Source organism: Vulpes vulpes, chromosome 1, assembly GCF_048418805.1.
Source record: "Vulpes vulpes isolate BD-2025 chromosome 1, VulVul3, whole genome shotgun sequence".
Lineage (NCBI taxonomy): Eukaryota > Metazoa > Chordata > Mammalia > Carnivora > Canidae > Vulpes > Vulpes vulpes.
In genome coordinates, this window is record NC_132780.1 from 110,401,685 (window position 1) to 110,420,557 (window position 18,873).

The 18,873-nt window shown below is 36.0% G+C and overlaps 1 protein-coding gene across 11 annotated transcripts in view; it reads left to right on the forward strand.

Moving 5' to 3' along the window:
* Positions 1-18,873, forward strand: part of BBX (BBX high mobility group box domain containing) — a 267,943-nt gene that overhangs the window by 119,865 nt on the left and 129,205 nt on the right. For 3 of the 11 annotated variants that reach the window (XM_025990008.2, XM_072722438.1, XM_072722430.1), the window contains exon 4: positions 3,809-3,926. The exons of the other annotated variants lie outside the window; for them this stretch is intronic. The gene's annotated coding sequence lies outside the window, so the exon portion shown is untranslated. The remainder of the gene's footprint in view (positions 1-3,808; positions 3,927-18,873) is intronic. 11 annotated transcript variants of the gene reach the window in all.

Sequence of the window (18,873 nt, forward strand, 5' to 3'; positions counted from 1 at the left end):
TGACTTTTTTTTAAGCTAAAACTGTATGTTAAGCCACTGTTTTCATGGAATAATCTATAATGACTTACAAATCCACTCCCTGGGAGCATAGAACCCATCTTCTATAAATGTAGTTTTAATATTCTTTTCTTTAAATATGTTATCTCCGAGTGTTTCAAATCAAAACTTATCCAGGTGCTAATATCATTTTCTCAAATGCAGTGAAATGACTTGCTTTAAAATATCATCAGCAAACTGCTTTGTAAATGCCTCTCCCATAGGACTTATATTATAATTGACATTACAGAAGGATGAATAATGAATTCCCTGTCATTGCCAGCTCTTCTTTTACACTAAGTACAGTGATGTTTTATATAACGCCCGCTGGTTTAATAAAGATCCTGTCGAAGCTTCTTCGGCATAGTAGGCCACCTGCATATGAAATTTCTAGAATAGAATCGGATAGATACATTGCCACTTTTGTTTCCATTTGCACAAAATAATTTTAGGAGGATACAAGACTCACCATAAGTAGTAATAATGATTATAATGATGAAAACTGCAATTGTCATCATTTGCATTTTTCTCTCTGTTGTGTGTGTAAGAGAGAGGGAGCGTGTGTTTTCTAATCGTCACAGTGACTCTTAGACTCTTAAGTATCATTATTCCCATTTTATATGTGAAGGAACTGAGGCTCAGATATTTAATATATTGTCTGAGCTTTCTGGCTAATTAAAAACAGCCAGGATTCTAATCAGCTTTTTCTACTTTTAAGACCATGTTCTCTCCATGGCCCATGCAGTTTTATGAATTATTTGAAAGTTGAACTTTAACACTCTTGATGGCAACTACTCACTGTGGTTTAAGAGCTTGACGCCTCATCATTTTCTTACTTTTTTCCTCCAACTGGGGAAGAAGAGATCACTTTCATTTGCTTAAACATATTGCAATTTGGGATCCCTGGGTGGCGCAGCGGTTTGGCGCCTGCCTTTGGCCCAGGGCATGATTCTGGAGACCCGGGATTGAATCCCACGTCGGGCTCCCGGTGCATGGAGCCTGCTTCTCCCTCTGTCTATGTCTCTGCCTCTCTCTCTCTCTCTGTGTGACTATCATAAATAAATAAAAATTAAAAAAAAACATATTGCAATTTGCCATTGTTGGTTGTCAGGTACTTTTCTGTGTATTTCATACTGTTACATACATAGTTAATCTTTACATCAGCTCTGTGAGGAGGGAGATGTATTTCCCATCAACATTTTGTTGTGAACCTTTCGAACATCATTGTACACGGATATACTCACTACCTATATTTGACCATTAACATTTACATTATTTTATTACGTTTCTGTAACTTAGCAATCATCAATTCATTTTTGACTTGTTTGCAAGTAAATTAAAGACATTGCTATACCTTCCATAAATACTTGAGAATGCCTAGAATTGACTGTAGTTCAGTGTGTACATTTTAAATCTGAAATTTACATTCAGTGAAATGCACAAATTTTAAGTGTACATTCTCTGAGCTTTGATAAATGCATACACCTGTGTAACCCAAATACCTATCAAGATATAAGACATTACTATTGGTAGGTGTGTCTTTTTTTCACATTTTGTAGGTGAGGAAACTGAAGCACAGAGAGGTTAATGACCTGCCTAAGGTCACACTGCCAATAAGTTGCAGAACCCGAATTCAAACTTCTGCAGTCTGGCTGCAGGGTTTGTGCTAACCACACCACTGTACTGTGCATGGATTATCCTCACATATTCAGATATCCTTTTGCATTTCATATATACAGATGTAATGCTTACGTTTTTACAGAGGTATGTAGACACAGAAGTAGTATTTTGGGATTAGAGTAGAAATGCTGTTCTTTTTGCAAGAAGCTTATGGGAGTTTAGGAGGGAAAGAAACTACTACCTTCATTGAAATACTAGGGTGAATCTCTGTATAATAACTCTTGTCTTACCTGGATCCTTGATTAATTTTTCCATATATAAAGTCACAGTCAATTTCCTAATGACAACGCTGAGGTTCAGGAAAATCCGTAAGTGCCACTTGAATAATTTAGGGTAAATGATGTTCAGTATAGTTTGTATTATGCATATTTTTGCTCTATTAGTAGAAAATTGTACATTGATGTGTGGTATATATAGTACTACTCACCTTGATATCTCAGTCTCCAAAATAATGAAATAAACCAGTTTAGGATTTCTGGTTATCAAAATTGTAAAGTTTTTAACATGGATGGAATTATATAACCTTTCTGAATAAATTGCATAAAAATTTTAATAAAGACAAATAGATTATATTACTATTACTTTTTTTTTCAATACTTAGATGTACCTACCATCCCTATGAAAATAAATCCTGTCTCTTTCCGCATTGTGTTGACATCACAAGCTGTATCTGGAAAGTTGACTAGTACTCTTTGTTCACTATCCAAATGATGAAAAAGCAGCTGTTATATGTAGTACAAAAGTTTCTAAATATTGCTCAAAAAGCAATTTAAATAAATAAAAGCGTGTAGTTAGCAAAACCTAGCCAGTCACTAGAGGGCAGAGCAGTACTATACTTTAGGTTTTATTTGAAAATTTCTAGTTTAAAAATTGCTGAACATAGAAAAATATAGCAATGTACAATTAAATGGAAATTTCTTTGCATTCTTATTATCTTGTCTTGCTGTGAAATCCAATAACATGCTTACCCTTGTATCAAAGGAGATTTTCTGGCAATTACATTGCTTTCAAAAGGGCATGATTATTTAGAAGAGTATAAGTATCCCTCAAGAGAAAATACTTAAGCTTAGAGTAATGCATTAGTTCATTTCTACTGGAGTACCCTGAAATCAAAGATTGCATGCAGGGATATACTTTAGGTGAGACATTATGACAGAGTAAGTTTGAGACAAGCTTACTAGTATTTAAATCTTAAGAATTCATTGAAACGTGGAGCATTTTTAAATCTTTGAGCTAAAATGTATTGAATCATTAATACTTCGGAATTACCAGATTGTAAAAGGAGTAAACTAACTCTCGTTCCTTTTTTAAACGTTAAAATTCTGTCAAATCACATTCACTTAATTTCATTTCTGTTTGACATTTTCTATCATTGCGTATTTTCATCCTGATTTATTTTTTCTGGTAGATTTTAAAAAAAAATGAAGCACTGGGGTAAGGTCTTAGTGAGTAACCTGAGTAGAGTAGTTCAGTGTCTAAAAAGGTAGAAAATTTTACTTTGAATGTGTAGTTTGGATTTATATGATTTATATAGGATTCATTTCTAATAGAGAAGAACATGGGATGTCAGAAAAAAAGCACTGGATGTTGGAATCAGAAGATTCAGGGCCCCATTTATCATGTTCTTGTTTGACGACCTTAAGCAAGTCATAATGCCCCTCTGAAGTAACCATTTTATAAATTGGAGAATTGAGAGAAGGCTTTTTTTCTTCTTTTAATTTACAACTGGGTTGTTTTGAGGATTGTGTTTGTGTCTGTGCATGTGTATCTGCAAAGATGAGGCTGTAAAGATGAATTTTAATGGATGATAGAAGCTCAGAAAAACCTTAGAAATAACTTTGAAATGAGTATCTCATAAGTTTAGTAATATGAGGGCACCTATTACACAGTAAATAGTAACAAAAATGTAGTTTCCAATCCAAAGTGAGATTGCCAACTCCTTCCCTGTCTCTTGAGTGTCTCTGGCTGCTTAATCTCTCTGTAACTCCTCTTTCGCTCTTCTTATACTTTACTCTCTGTTTATTTCCATGTTTCCTCTCTCTGTGTTTCTCCTGACTGTCTTTGGTCTCTCTCTGTGTTTTTCTTGTCCCAGGCACCCTCAGGAAGACCCCAAGCCTCTAGCGGTACCTGGTATCATCTCCAGCATGTTTATAGATGTGGAGGATTCCCTGGGATATTGAGAAATACCAGAGACGCATTGTTCTACTGTAGTAAGTCCATCAGCATTTACTAAGTGACTACTGTTAAACAGAGCACAGTTGGTGATGCTTTGGGCAAAGAAGAATGAGTTAGGGCATAGCTCAGAAGAAATAAATTTGTAATCTCAGTGGGTTCTTGTAGGTTAGACGCACTAGCAAAGAAAAACAACAAAAGAAAAAGCTGACAAACAATTATATGGATGAGTCGTGTTGTTTGTGTGCTGCAGAGGCCCAGAGTTAAGGGAGTAGAGGAAACCAGGTGGTATTAATCAGGTTTCCTGCAAGAGTTTAAAATTACGTTTTGAAGTATGGTTGGAAGAAAGATGAGGAAAGAGAGGGTGGAAATGAGTAATTTCTGTGGGGCTTGGCCAGCCTGTTGGCTTGCCTGTGAGTGGATCGCTGATGGGAGGGTAGTGAAATAAGAGTGTGAAGTTTCAGCCTACCAACAGCTAACTTTCCTTCAGCTTCCAGTCTTAGAGAAATTCAAGTTATGAAAAGAAGTACAGCCAAGTTGAGACTTTCCATAAACATAAGTGGTATCTGTTGCCAGTTTCAGAATTTATAGTTTAAGGGTGAATTGTGACTGTGAAGTAATAAAGAAGTACCTATGCCATAAAATTAGTATGTGCCATTAGAATATGATCTAAGGATGCCTTTTAAAGATTAAAATGAATTAAAATAGTAAACCAGTATAACAAGTTCATTATTTTTGTGTTAGAGATTTATTTTTGCCTATTTTAGATAGTCCTACCTATGGACATATTATGGTTTTCAGCATTGGAAACCCCTGCTGTGTAATGTTAGGCAGTCTACGGAACATTGAATCTCAGTTTCTTCATATGTAAGCTAATAATGAAAATACCTCAGAATTGTTAACATGAATTAAATATCTTTTAAAATTCTTGAGTGCGTGATAGGTACTGCTGGTTGCTTGCAGACACTTAAAAAGCATCTTTAAAATAGTTTGCAGGAGTGCCTGGGTGGCTCAGTCATTTAAGCACTGACTCTTGATTTCAGCTCAGGTCAGGATCTCAGGGTCAGGATCTCAGGGTCAGGAGATCAAGTTGCGCACGGGCTCCATGCTCAGGACAGAGTCTGCTTGTCACTCTCCCTCTGCCCTTCCTTCTGCTTGCGTGCTTTTTAAAAATAGAAGCAACCCCTAGTATTCAGAAAATGCTAGATATACAAGGAATATTTATAACAAGGGGATGAGATCAAAGAATAACAACGTGAGTAACTCAGTACCTGCTACTGACTTGGGAGTCAGAGCTGTCTGTCCCTAGCCCCATTCCCTTGCCTTTCTTCAATATCCTCTGCCCCGCCGTGCCCCACCTCCTGCCCATTGCTAAATGTGGAACTTAATACTTCTTTGTTTTTCTTTATAGTTTTCCCCATATATATGTATCCCTACATTGTTTTTTTGTGTGTTTTTGAATATTATATAAAAATACAATGCTCTGTTATGCAATATCTGTTTTTGTTGCTCAGCATCATGTTTGAGACTCATCCTTGCTTATACTTATTTCATTTATGATCACAGTTTTGTAGTTCATTGTCTAAAAATGCTGCAGTTTATTTATCCACTTTCTTTTGTGGCCATTTTAGATTGTTTCCAGATTTTGTATTATTAGAGATAAAGCTGTGAGGTAAAATTCTTGGGAATTTTGTTCACGCCCCTTGATGTACATATTATTTCTCTAGGATGTATGTTCAGGAGTATAGCCGCTGGGTCACGGGGTATGCCCAACCTCAGAACTCTACTACAAGAGAATGGCAAATGAATTTCCATAGAACTTGTTACATTTTATACTCCCTCTAGCTGGATGTTAAGTGTTCTAATAGTTCTTTAAAATGCCTAGATTTTTGTTGAAAGAATTTTGTTAAGTTGCCAAATAACACCATCTTAACAATAAACCCTGATGAGCTGTTTTTTAAAATTAGTTTTATCCTTTGCAGCAGCTGCTTTTCTTTGTCACAGTTTTCCAATTGTCACTTGTACCTTTTCTCAAACCCACTGAAGTCAGACATCCTGAAATAGCTGAGGGTGTTTGCTAGCTAAGTTTTTTCTCCCAAGAAAACCACATCATAATAATGTGATGTTCTCTTATGTTAAATGAAAATTGTTAGCGGTTCCTGACTTCTAAAGACAGTTTGGGCAGAGAAATGTACACATCTTTTACTGATTTCTTTTTTCCTTAATTTGAGTTGAGACAGAGGAAGAGTGACCCACAGAGGACTGTTTGCAAGCTGCAGTGGCTTAACCTGTGTTTTGTTCTGCATTGCTAACCTCCCCAAAGCCTGGGTAAATGACTCGGCTTGTATTTGCCACTCTCTCCCCTTTTCTGACCTTCGCCCACTTCTGTTTTTCTCAGCCAATGATTCTTTTGTATCTGATTGTACTTCTCTGCTCCATTCCAGTTTTCATATCATAGTCTTCCAGTCTCAGACTCTGTACTTGGTGGTCCATAGTCTTAGTTGCTTGATCTCAATATTGTGCCTATCATCAGACTTGTTGCCGTGCTCCATCACATTAATTTTCTGAGGTTTTCCAGGAGTGTACCAAGATCTAGCCAAGTGTGTCTGGTACTTAGTTTTTATTAGATGTTTATTGAATGAAGAAAGGAATGATGTAAATGTCTGAAAAGCACTGAAATGCCTTTTTTTTTGCTCAGAAATACTAATTTCCCCAAATGCAGTGGGCCAGGGTCACATAGTTCTGCCCATGGGTAGCTTTTTAAACCATAACTAGTTATTTCTTCTTGAGCTTCACTCTGATTTTTTGAAAAATGAGAGTAGTAGACCAGGGATCTGTAAGGTTCCGTTTGACTCTAGCATTTCGCATTCTGTCTTCAGTTGAAATGAAAATTAGTTTCTCTCTGGATGTCTAGGCACCATTACAGGCCTGAATGTATCTACCTCACAGGGCTTGAGGCCCATGACTGTGTCACAGCAACCTGTCACTCATTGTCTCCCATAACCACAGCAGGTGGGGCATACATTGAACTTTCCCTTCCTCTCTTTGTTGTTTAGGGTTGGTTTGTACTAGAGAAACAATACATTTCTTGTTCTCTGTAAAAGTCTATTGAAAACCTTTGGCTTCCCAGTTTCATTCCCTCAGCTGCCTAGGCATTGTTTAGTAGAAAACCTTGAGTTCTGCCTCATTGCTCCTCCTCCTCCTTCACCTCCTCCTCTTCTCCAGCCCCACAACTGTCCAGGGCAGTTTGTCTTACCCTTTGTTATTTGCTTTATAATATAAACCCGTGTCTTTTCTCATAGTCCAGTTTACCATCTTTGTGTCAGTGTTGGTTTTTACTGTTGGCCTTTCCGTGCTTCAGTGGGTCTGTGTTTATCTGGTGCTAGAAGCAGCAAGGTGTCCATTCCTTTCTCCTGTGGTTTCTCTGGTAGGAACTTCTCAGCTCCAGGTAGATGGCAGGTTGAGGGCCTGAACTCATTCCCTTCCTACTTTCACTCAGTCTTCCCATAGCTATTGCATGGACTCTGTGTTACGGGTCCAGACTTCATTTTGAGACTGCCTCTGAACTCTGTGGATCAAAGGTAAAAGGCACCAGAGAGCAGACTACATGGAACAAGGGACACAAGCTCTGTCTTAGCTTTCTATAAATTATAAACACTGTGTCACTCCTGAGGGTCCTGGCCATAGACCTGTGTATTTGACCATAAACCAAGATCAAGTAGGCTCTTTGTGGCTTTTATTTCAGGAATACAAAACAATGTAATCTTATCTCAATGTTACAAATCTGTTTTGTGAAAAATCCTGCATAAGTCTGGCAAATTTTAGGTTAAGAGAATAAGGCAAGAGAAGAATTTTGTAACCAAAAAAAGAGTAGAAGGAGGAAAACTTCTTTAATGAAGGATTTATTTTTAGTAACATTAACTTAATTCTAAATCAGATTTGGAATTAAAAAATAATCTTTGTAGTTTTTTTTTTTTTTTTTTAATGTTAACTTACTTATTGCTGAAAGCCCAGTTGTTAACCACCTACCTCCAGCCTCCATACACATAAAAGACTCAGGATTTACTGGGCTGTCCTGCCACGAAGAACAAGAAGCCAGACTATCTGTGATAATTCACCCCTCCTAACTGCTTACTTGGCAAAACTCTACAAAAACACATTATGCCAGATGTTTTATTCTCAAAAGAAGCAGTTAATACCATCCTATCTCTAGAGGAACAGATTATGTTTTGTTCCTTGGAAATGCAAGGAAACATCTTTTATGCTTATAAGGGAAAAATGGGAGAAATTACCTGACATGAGAACTTTACTGATAGGAGAATACTTACTCGAACCAGTCTTAAATTGTGTCTTTGATTAATGTAAGGGGTTTGACCTGTAAAGTATTCACATTAATATTTTAAATTAGTAGTTATAAAAGTCTCTTTTGTAGTACTAATTCACTTAGTATTTTATTAATTTAGACAGGCTTGAAAGTGCCTCAGAAAACCTACAGTACTCATTTAGTATTCTTGTTTTAGTTTAATGGTTTTTTAAAGAAAACTGTATATTCTCTAATGATTAAATTATAGCAGATGTTAAAAATATACAAGTTGGATTATCCTTAAATATAGTAGAACATTTATAAATATATGTAAACATTTGATACAGAATTTTCCTTCAGAAGCTAGGAAATGCAATTATTACTGATTCTGCATTGAATGGGCTTAACTTGTAAGAGGCATTTAAAAAAAAATTTATTGGAGTTCAATTTGCCAACATATAGTATAACACCCAGTGCTCATCCTGACCAGTGTCCCCCTCAGTGCCCATCACCCAGTCATCCCATTCCCCTACCCACCTCACCTTCCACTACCCTTTATTCGTTTCCCAGAGTTAGGAACCTCTCATGTTTTGTCACCCTCTCTAATTTTTCTCACTCATTTTCCCTCCTTTCCCTTATAATCCCTTTCTCTATTTGTAAGAGGCATTTTTAAATGCTAAAGTGAGAATAAACTTTGAACTAATGTTTAATTTTTAATGTTGTGTTACATCTGTTATACAGCAAAGTTAGTAATACACATAAAAGTAAATTCAAAGTTGGGCTTTGTGTAATTATGTAATTATACAAAATAGAGATTTATCTATATTACTGAAAAGTGTCTTCTTAAAATAGTTCTGAATAACTTCATTCGAATGTAGGTGTTGCTGGAATAAGAATATTCATTTTGTCTGGTAGTTCATATCTGGTTCACAAAAACAGTGACATGTTCAGATGAGTCTCATTTTGAGGAAGAAGAAGTGATTAGCATTTTGTTTTCGTGAAGTTAATTTCCCAATATATTACCATGCATTATCTTAGCTGCAAAATCCATATTTCTGGAGGGCTAGCTAGGTTTTATTGAATCTGAAAAATAAATCACTGAGTCTTTTTTATAAAAACCGTGGAGCAGAAAGTAGAGGATCCGCACTTTTTTTGTTTCTTCTTGCCTCGAGAAATCAGGACTCCTCAAGGAAGCTCACCTGACATCATAGTGTTGTTAAAGGTAACAAATATGGTTTTCCTCTATATTTTTCCCACTGAATCTTACTTAGAATCTGTATGTTTCTGTTTTGCTTAGCCAGTGAACACTTTACTCCCTTTTCCCGTGATAGCCAAGCCCCATGTTTCATTTGAATCATGGCATCATTGCCCTTAGGTTAAGGTTTGTTTTGAGTTTAGAAAAATCTTGGCCGCTGTTTTCATCCATTTAAAGTTATTTGCTGTTGCTTAACCATTACACTGGTTAGATGGCAGTCTAACTCTTCTGCGAGTCTCAAGCTGCCCTGTATTGTGTGTTTCATCAATTAATAACCTGCATTTGCTAAGAGCCACTCTGGACCTAGGGAAGGTGGCGCTCTGGAGCTCTTGAGTCAGAGAGCTAGATCTCCAGGCCAGGCAGGAGGAGTGGGTCTGATTTTCTCTGAATGGAGTCATCCAGTTAGCTGTGCTCTCGGGATTAAAGCTCATCAAGACAGCCATTCTTCTGCTCTTACTGGAGCTTACTCAGGGATCGATTTGAGTACGTTTTTGAATATGTTTCTTTTTGCTTCAAACTTCTAAAACCATGTCAGAGATTTTTGTTGATCTATTGGAAATTATTTGCATTTAAATGGTCTCAAAGACTGTTTTCATTGAAAGGTTCTGGCTCTTTTACTCTTTGTACTTATTAAGGATGGTGAAGTTGTGATAGGATTGTGTTCTACTTATTCCTCTACATTTTTCTAGACACTTTTTAATTTTTTTAAAGATTTTATTTATTTATTCATAGAGACACACAGAGAGAGGCAGAGACACAGGCAGAGGGAGAAGCAGGCTCCATTCAGGGAGCCTGACCTGGGACTCGATCCCAGTTTTCCAAGATCACGCCCAGGACTAAAGGTGGCGCTAAACCACTGAGCCATCCAGGCTGCCCGACACTTTAAAGACCAATAGGGATACTCACCCTTCTTCACCCCCTTGTTTCCAGTTAGACTTTACAGTTACAGGGGGTATGAACCGTGGACAAGTTACAGGATTTGAATCTGTGATTTTCAGTAGGATATTTTATATTGAAGACTTACTGTCTATAATTAACAGGCCAGTAATGATTGATGATGATGTGGAAGTGTCTGGAGTGGAGGTTAAAACAATAAGAGGCCAAGAGTCACGGATTTAATATAATCATTTGAGACACTAATAGAAGAGGGTTACAAGGAAGTTTGTGGTTCATGCTGTAGAAAATTAAGAAATTTGGAGGAGAGATATTATTCTGCCCATGATCATATTTGACCTACATGGAGAGGAGGACAGAAGGAGCATTTTAAATAAAGGATCTCTGGGCAAGCAGTGAGAGGCAAGGAAGTACCCAAGTGCTGGGAGCTGGGCCTTGAATGCATCTTCTAGGATACAGAGAAAGGCAAAGAAGTTTGGAGCTACACTGTGTGTGTGTGTGTGTGTGTGTGTGTGTGTGTGTGTGTGTGTGTATCTGTCTGTGTTGGGGAGAGAGGGTAAGGAGAGGCAGGGAGGACACAAAAAAGATGTTAATGCCAACCTGAAGAATTCTGTTCTGAGAGTAAACTGTGAAGTGTCATTGAAGAGTTCAGATTCAGGGAATGAAAGGCTCAAAACATGCTTCTGGATAAATCTACTGATAGAGATTAGTGGAGACATTATCATTTAGAAGCTACTGTAATCAACTCTTGGGGTGAGGGAGGTACCAAAGGGCTTGAAGAAGGATAAAAATACATTTATGTTTTTAAAAAAATATTTACTAAGTATGTGTAAAATAACGTACTAAATATTTATAGGATATGTGAGGCACTCTGAAGGGGTTTCCCATATTATCTATGTCTATTCTTACCATCCTATGAAGTAGATACAAGCCTACTTTTCTAGATGAATGAATAGAGGCCCTTGAATTAGATAGCTAGTGGTGGTGAAAATCCATTGCCAAGCCTATCACTGCTAGGTCCAAGTCTGCTGCTTGCTCTGACTCATGAAGCATGGAAATGGAGAACAGATGAACATTTTATCCCTTATTTGATTTTTATCCTTTATTTGGAATTATTACATGGATCCAAATTGGGACTGTGTTCATGCATATTCTTATATACATAATTGTTATGTCTGTCAGTACACCTGAGTTTGAGTTTGATACAGATGTTATTGTAGATTAGACAACTATGTCTCCATCACAGCATAAAAGAAAATACTATTTTCTGATAATTTAGAGAAAGCTGTCAGTTGACAAAATTTGGGTCATTAATATATTTTATATCAATGAAGAACAAATAGGACGAGATTATATTTTATGTTTCCTACCAAATAGTAATTTTAGTATACAAGAAGTGAAATCAGTGTCCTAGAATAAAAATAATAGGATAAACTGGAATATTTAAAAAAGAAGAATTTTGGTTAATTTGTTTATTGAAAGTTAGCTTAGAAAATGTTTAATATTTGTAGATCATTGCACAAATGTTAGTACACTGAATTTCTTATTAATAGTATGGTCAAGTTTATTTCTTAATGAGAGGATGAACTTGGTGTCATCAGTCTAATGGTTAATAACTATTTTACAGTTTTTTATATATATATATAACTGTAAACTATATATATATATTTACACACACACCATATGGAAGGGTTGGAGATCTGAAGAAGTGTGGGTACTAACATCTACTGAATTGCTCGCTATCAACACTAACATCCTCTTTGCCTCCTGCCTAAGACTCCTGAGAGATGTGTTTTTGTTTTAAATTGATGTTAGCTTGTTTTTATAATTTGTCACTTTATACTAGAAACAGTTTCTCAAAAAATGTGGTTAGTTGTGTTCTGGTTAAATGAGATTTCCATATATATTTCAGATTGCTGTTTCATCCTCACACTGTGCTAATATAAGTGAGGACCTGTCTTGTGGGACCTTTTTCTTTTTGATCCTCATTTTTATTTCTCTTTGTATAACCTGCATTTCTTAAAGCCAAAATAGTTTTAAGTTCACAAATAAGAAGCAGCTGTCTGAAATATGTTCATTGACTCAGCTGAGTGTCTGCAGTTGCCCAACAAAAGTTATTTGATTTGGGTAGTGTAAAGAAATAAAAATAAGCATTCAAATTCAATTTTGGCTGCTGTAGTAAGAACTTCTGTTTGTAACTTGGAAGTTTTGAAATCTACAAGTAGTGTAATTTTATGTTGAAACTTGGAGAGATTTGAGTCTAAACACTACTGAGACTGCTAATAAGAGAGCTTAAATGATAATATGTCTACTATTTCTTTTAATTTATTTCTTTGATCCTTAGAGGAAAACGATGAATCTTCATCTCAAGATTGGCCTGACAAGAGATACGTCTCAATATTGTTCAGAAGATGAAAAAAATTGTAATTTTATGTGTGTGGTATTTGGCAAAAAGCAATGAATGCTTTTAGTTCCTCAAAGAAAATCAATCCAGAGAATGAATTGGACAAAACCAGAAGCATATTGAGAATGATGCCCCAAAAGACTTTTAGGAACTGTAAAATTGAATGCAGTGGTGTAAAACTATTCACACATTTTTATTAGAACCATATAGGACAGCAAACTGTTTCGTTAAGATACTGTTGCTGTAAATATTTTGGGAGCAAAAGGGTGTTGATAAGTCTCTGGCATTAACTAAATATTCATAACGGAAGAATGTATTAAAGAATAAATTCTATTGCACTTACAAATCCAGGTTAACTTCATGATTCTGTTTCTGAGATCCTTTTCTTGAAAATCATGTATCTTCAAAGTTTCTGCTTGTGACTATTCATCCTTGATAGGTACAAAAGATTAATATGGTTGGGGAAAGTCCTGAACACCAAATTATGACCATTGATAAAACTCCATATTAAAACTTAGAAAGTTGGAAATGCTACTTCCTGTTTGATGTTCAGATGAAATGTCTCTTGTCTGGAATGTTGAATTGCGAATGAGAGCAAATGTCTTGGAGTCACTTTTGTGAGACCTTAAGGATCTCTTCAGCTTAGCTCCCCAAGTATAAAATAAGTATATTAATTTTGTTCTGTATTCTTATGTAACTCTTAGGACGGGTTATTTGAGAAAGATTGTCCTCTTAAGTCACAATTTGAAAAGTAAGTATGAGGAGAATTTGACCTAGTGGTAGAAAGGTCCTAGCTACTTTATAGACATAGGATAAAAAGTGGTGTTTTGAGTTAAAGGGGATCTAAGATAATATGGCTGCAGTTTTCAAGCATAGTTGAAGGTGGCATTTTATTGAAAGAACCTAGGTTGAAAATGTTTTGTAGTCTAGGTGTAGAAACTTAAACTTCATGGACAGTTTGCAGTGATTTTGAATCTGTTATGCTGTCCTACTACCCATTTCTCAAGTTGGTGTCCCCTAAGAATAAGGTGTAAAGTATTTTGGAGGTTGAAGTTGGGATGGTATGAAAGGGCATCTGGAACAGAGGAGGAATACAGACTATGGTGTATTCTTTTTGCTATTGAAAAGTGCTAGAGTGTGTTGGAATATGGTGTGGCAAGTAAATTAAACCTTTCCAGGAGAATATTACAGTCTTGTGAAAAATTCTCTCATATGTCTGGATTCTCCCTTAGTTCTTATATACTGTTTACTCTTTTCTTTCAAGGCTATTGTCAAGGCAGTGCGTGCTCAGTATATTTATTGTTAATGTTGAATGATTGTTGGTCATTTTAATGAAATGAATTTAATGACATGAATTTTAACTAAATGAAATTTTTGTATTTTGTGAAGAGTGTCAATGATTTGCTTTGTGTCTTAAAAATGTTAAATGAATAAACTTCAGTTGCCTTTAGAAATGTTACCTTTTAGACTTTCTCAGTGATGAATGAAAATGAAAAATTAACATAGGGATGACTTTGTACTGGTTTCAGCTCTTTTATCTTGAATAAGTTCTGCGACCTTAAGCAGATTTCCTAATTTGGACTTCAATTTCCTCCTCTTTCAGTGAGTTAAATTGGATAATCTTTAAAGTTTGTTCTAACGCTATAAATCTGTGATTTTGAGTGAACAACAAAGTAGCAGTTCAAAATAAGTATGAGTATTCCTAAATCAAGTTAGATGAGTTTAATAAGAGAAGGAGGCACATTCATTAAATTTTTAGCAGAATTTTGATTAAGAAGAAAAAATAGAGAAAACATTCCTTATTGTAGAAATGGTGCAGAGAGTTGCAGAGTAGCAAAACCTTGTGTGGGATGTTGTGACAATGAGATTTGTTTCATTAGAGCAAAGAATTTTTCTTAGGGTAAGACAGTTTTCATGTTCTCTAAGAGCTCAATTTCTGATAAAATGGCCATTTGAAATCTGGGGTTTTGGGTATTTTTAATTTTTATTTATTTTTATTTATTTATTTATTTTTTTAAGATTTTATTCATTTGAGAAAGAGCACAAGCAAGGGGACAAGCCTACTCCTGCAGCCCGAGTGGGAAGCCTGGCACAGGGCTCAATCCCAGGGCCCCGAGATCACAACTGAGCTGAAGTCAGACATTTAACCAACTGAGCCACTCAAACACCCCTAAAATCTGTTTTTAATAAAGTTTTATTCTATATAAAGTTTTAAAAACCCACATTTTTGCTTCAATACCTACCTATATCCTTCAACCTCCTGCCTCTCCAAACCACAGGAATCATATTATTCATTTCCTCTTTAACTGAGTTGTTTAGTTTCCTCACAAAATTCAAAGTATAGCCAAAAGTGAAAAATTTATCAGGCTTTTGGAGAATGAAAATAACAAAAGGTCAAAATGTGTCTGCTTTATATTTTCCTCTTTACAGATTGCTCTTGATAAGAAGAATAGATTATTAGTAAAACCCATTTGTTTTTCTTAGAAATATCTCTCATTCAGGGTGATGTTTGTCTACCTGTCTACTATTAACTTTGAGAAATTAGCATAACATATTACAAGCAGAGCTATTTAAAAATCAAGGAACCTATTTGTTAGATACATATCCTCTAAACATGTACCTTTTCCTTATTGGTAGTTTCTTCTCATCTGAAAGACTCAGAACATTTTGTGTAAAAGTGTAGCTGTCTTCAATAAGTCCTCAAGTATTCATTTATGTTGGAGGACAGAAATGAACTGCTTTTTATAGAGTGGTATGGCCACAAAATGTATAACAAGTTAGTCATTCTTTCTTTTGGAAAAAAAAATGCATTCAAACTTACATATGATATAATTTGACTAAAATCACTAATAATACTTGTCACGATACATTTTTCAGGGAAAAAGAGCCTGTAAGTAAATCACTTATAATGCCTTAAAAATTGGAAATGACTATTAGAGGAACCTGAAAATAAGGCATTCTTATGTAAATACCTTTGAAAATTCTCAGACTGTGTAAGTAATATTAAAAACTGTGCCTGTTGATTCTACTTGATTCTTTTAATAATTACCAGTAATGCCTTTCATCCCAGAAGGTGTATCTGAGTGTTCTTTCAAACACCTATATTGTGTAATTCCTAAGTCATTATTTCACTACCCTTTTTAATTTTTTACAAATTATTCTAAGCTTATAATAATAAGACAAAAAGATCTCCTTTGTAACAATTTTAAAGTTAAATTATTTTGGAAGTTTCAGACTAGAAACCTTTGCACTAAGTAATGACTTTGGGACTCTTGACATTTAGCTGGATGACTGATCCCAGTGTATAGCTGCCAAGTAAAGGGAAGACATTGAGGCGTGCGATGCGTAGAATTGCTTTGACTCACTCTCGTCCGCTGGCAGCAGTTGCAGCCTGGCAGCAGCAATCCCAAATCTGTACACTTGCATGTTTGAAAGCTGCTTTTCTTAGGCTCCCACAGCAGTTTGTATAGAGGAGGAGCCAAAGTAAGATGTCTACAGAGACTTTCTCAAAAGCAATTCACTCATAACCTACAAAGAACTCCTTTTAGATTTGGCCCTATCACTACGCCCCACAGACTTCTATTAAAGCCTTTGCTGGAGAAGTAGTGTTAGGAACAGGCCTGATAAGTTTTGCTGTGTTGAAATCTCTTGTAGAGTGTTTCAAGAAATATAGCTTTAGAATAATTTAGAGCTGGAAGGGCCTTTCCAGGGCCAGATGGAGGGAACCAGAGATTCAGAGGTTAGGAGATTTAGCCAAGGCATGCTCTTGCTTAGAATCAGTATTTGAATCCAAGTTTCTCTTTCTCTTATGAGTGTTTTTACCATATCAGAAATATGTTCCTATGAGTAGGAAGGAATAAATAGCAAAACAATAACAAAAGGACATTTTTAGCCTTAGCATAAAAATCAAGTAGAAGTGTCATTGCCGCAGATCTGACAGGAAGATGCAGATAAAACTTTCAGACCCTAGAAAATGGGACTGATTTAGAGCTGAATGTGTGGTGTGTATGTACTTACTCCATGAGATGATGAGAGGTTAAAGATGGCTGTTTTTTTTTTTTTTTTTTTTTTTTTTAAAGATGGCTGTTTTGAGGGAAATCAGAGCTTTTCTTCTCAGATACTGAAGGTTGACCTGTGGACTTAATGCTTATTGGTTGTCACTTTTTGAACACCTGTTAAGGAAATGGTGTCTCTGCAGCTAATACAAGCTCAAGGACAATATTGCTGGGAAGCAGAAATGACGACTTCTGTTCTCTCCATAAACAATAACCTTTTCTACTTTAGTAATTGCTGGGTCTGTTCCTGTTCTCTTGGTCCCCTTATCAAAATCACTAATACAAATTCCTCCGGAGAAGCTGCTTTGCCCCCATGCCACTAGATTTTCTTTGATCTTAAAAAACTCAAAATTTTAACACCTTTATTTGTCTTTCATGTGTATATGGGCAGCAAATCCCCACATAGGCCTTTTAAATTGAAGATAGAACTGTAGTATCTGAGAAGAATTTAATGGAAATGTTCCATTTCTGCTTAGAGAAGAAAAAAAAAGCAATGTAGTATAGTGGAAAGGGTTCTGATTTTGTGGTCAGGAAACCTGGATCTTAACTCTGTCACTAATTCATTTGGTGAACTTGAGTTAACCTTTGATCCTTATGGGTCTTGTCTTCATCACCTATAAATTGGAGGATGCAGCGACCTTACAAAGTCTGATTTCCAGGCCCTATCAATTCTACAAAATGAAGCATTTCATTTTAGAAGAGGAGCTCCTTGAACAGATACTATCCTATAAATTAAATATGACACCCAGGAACAGCAGTAAAACATGCATAGTTTCCTAAGAAAGTCAGTTATAACAGGTTGCAGACAACTCCTTTCAAAGTCAAAACTTTTCATCAGTGGGTAGCATGCTCTAGAAATAAATTATTTCTTTTTACCATGTGGGAATCTGAAAAATCTATATAATTAGAAGCTTTTAAAAGTACTTAATAGACCCTGCTTCTGAAGGCAAAGTACTGAGTCTATATCCAGGAGAATTTAGGTTGATGGAGATTTCATCTGAGTAAGTCTAGACTTATACTTTTATCTGAATTATCACAGACTGAAAGATTGGATAACACAGCCTTTTACTTTGCTTTGATTATGTATTTATTCCACATTAATTCTTCTCATTAATTTAATTTTAATTGGTCCTAACTTGTGTTACTGCCACCACTAATGGTAAAAGAGGGCCCTTTGCAGCTTGTACATGCAGGGACATGGTATTACTTTAAAGGTTTTACTGGAAACCTACTGATTTCCAAATATCAGATGTAGCTTATTTAGGCCAGTAAATTTGTTTTCATATAGCATAGAGCAGTGGTAGTAGTAATTACTGTCCTAATATAATGATGCTTACCTTTCATTATCAAATGAAGTGGATGATAAAAGCACATTTGTTAAATTGGATTTTCTTTCTAACTTGCGTAGACTGTCCTTGTAGATCCTCGGGCACTTATGAGGTAATTGGACTCTTCTTTATTCTCTATGGTATTGGCAGAGGTACAATTTGAGATATAAAATCAATGTTATCAGAGGTGTATTTTTTTTTTTTTTTGAAAATTTCAAATGGGGACACCTGGGTGGCTCATGGCTCAGTCAGGTAAGCATCCAGCTTCAGCTCAGGTCATGATCTCAGGGTCCTGGATTGAGCCCCACGTCTGGCTCTCCACTGAGTGGGGAGTCTGCTTGTCTTTTTCCCTCTCCTTCTCCTCCTCCCTGCTCATACTCTTCCCCTCTCTCTCTCAAATAAAGAAATTAAATAAAATCTTTAAAAGTATTTAAAAAATTGTAAAAAAAATTTTAAGCAAAGTTTAGTTGGCAGAAAATATTAGTTTCAGTTGTATAACCAAGCAATTCAGCATTTATATACAGTATGAAATTGCTCACTATATTTACCATCTGTTACTATACAAAGTTATTATAATATGGGATACCTGGGTGGCTCAGCAGTGGAGCATCTGCCTTCAGCTCAGGGTGTGGTCCTGGAGTCCCAGGATCGAGTCCCACATCAGGCTTACTGCAAGGAGCCTGCTTCTCCCTCTGCCTATGTATGTCTCTGCCTTTGTCTCTCTCTGTGTCTCTCATGAATAAATA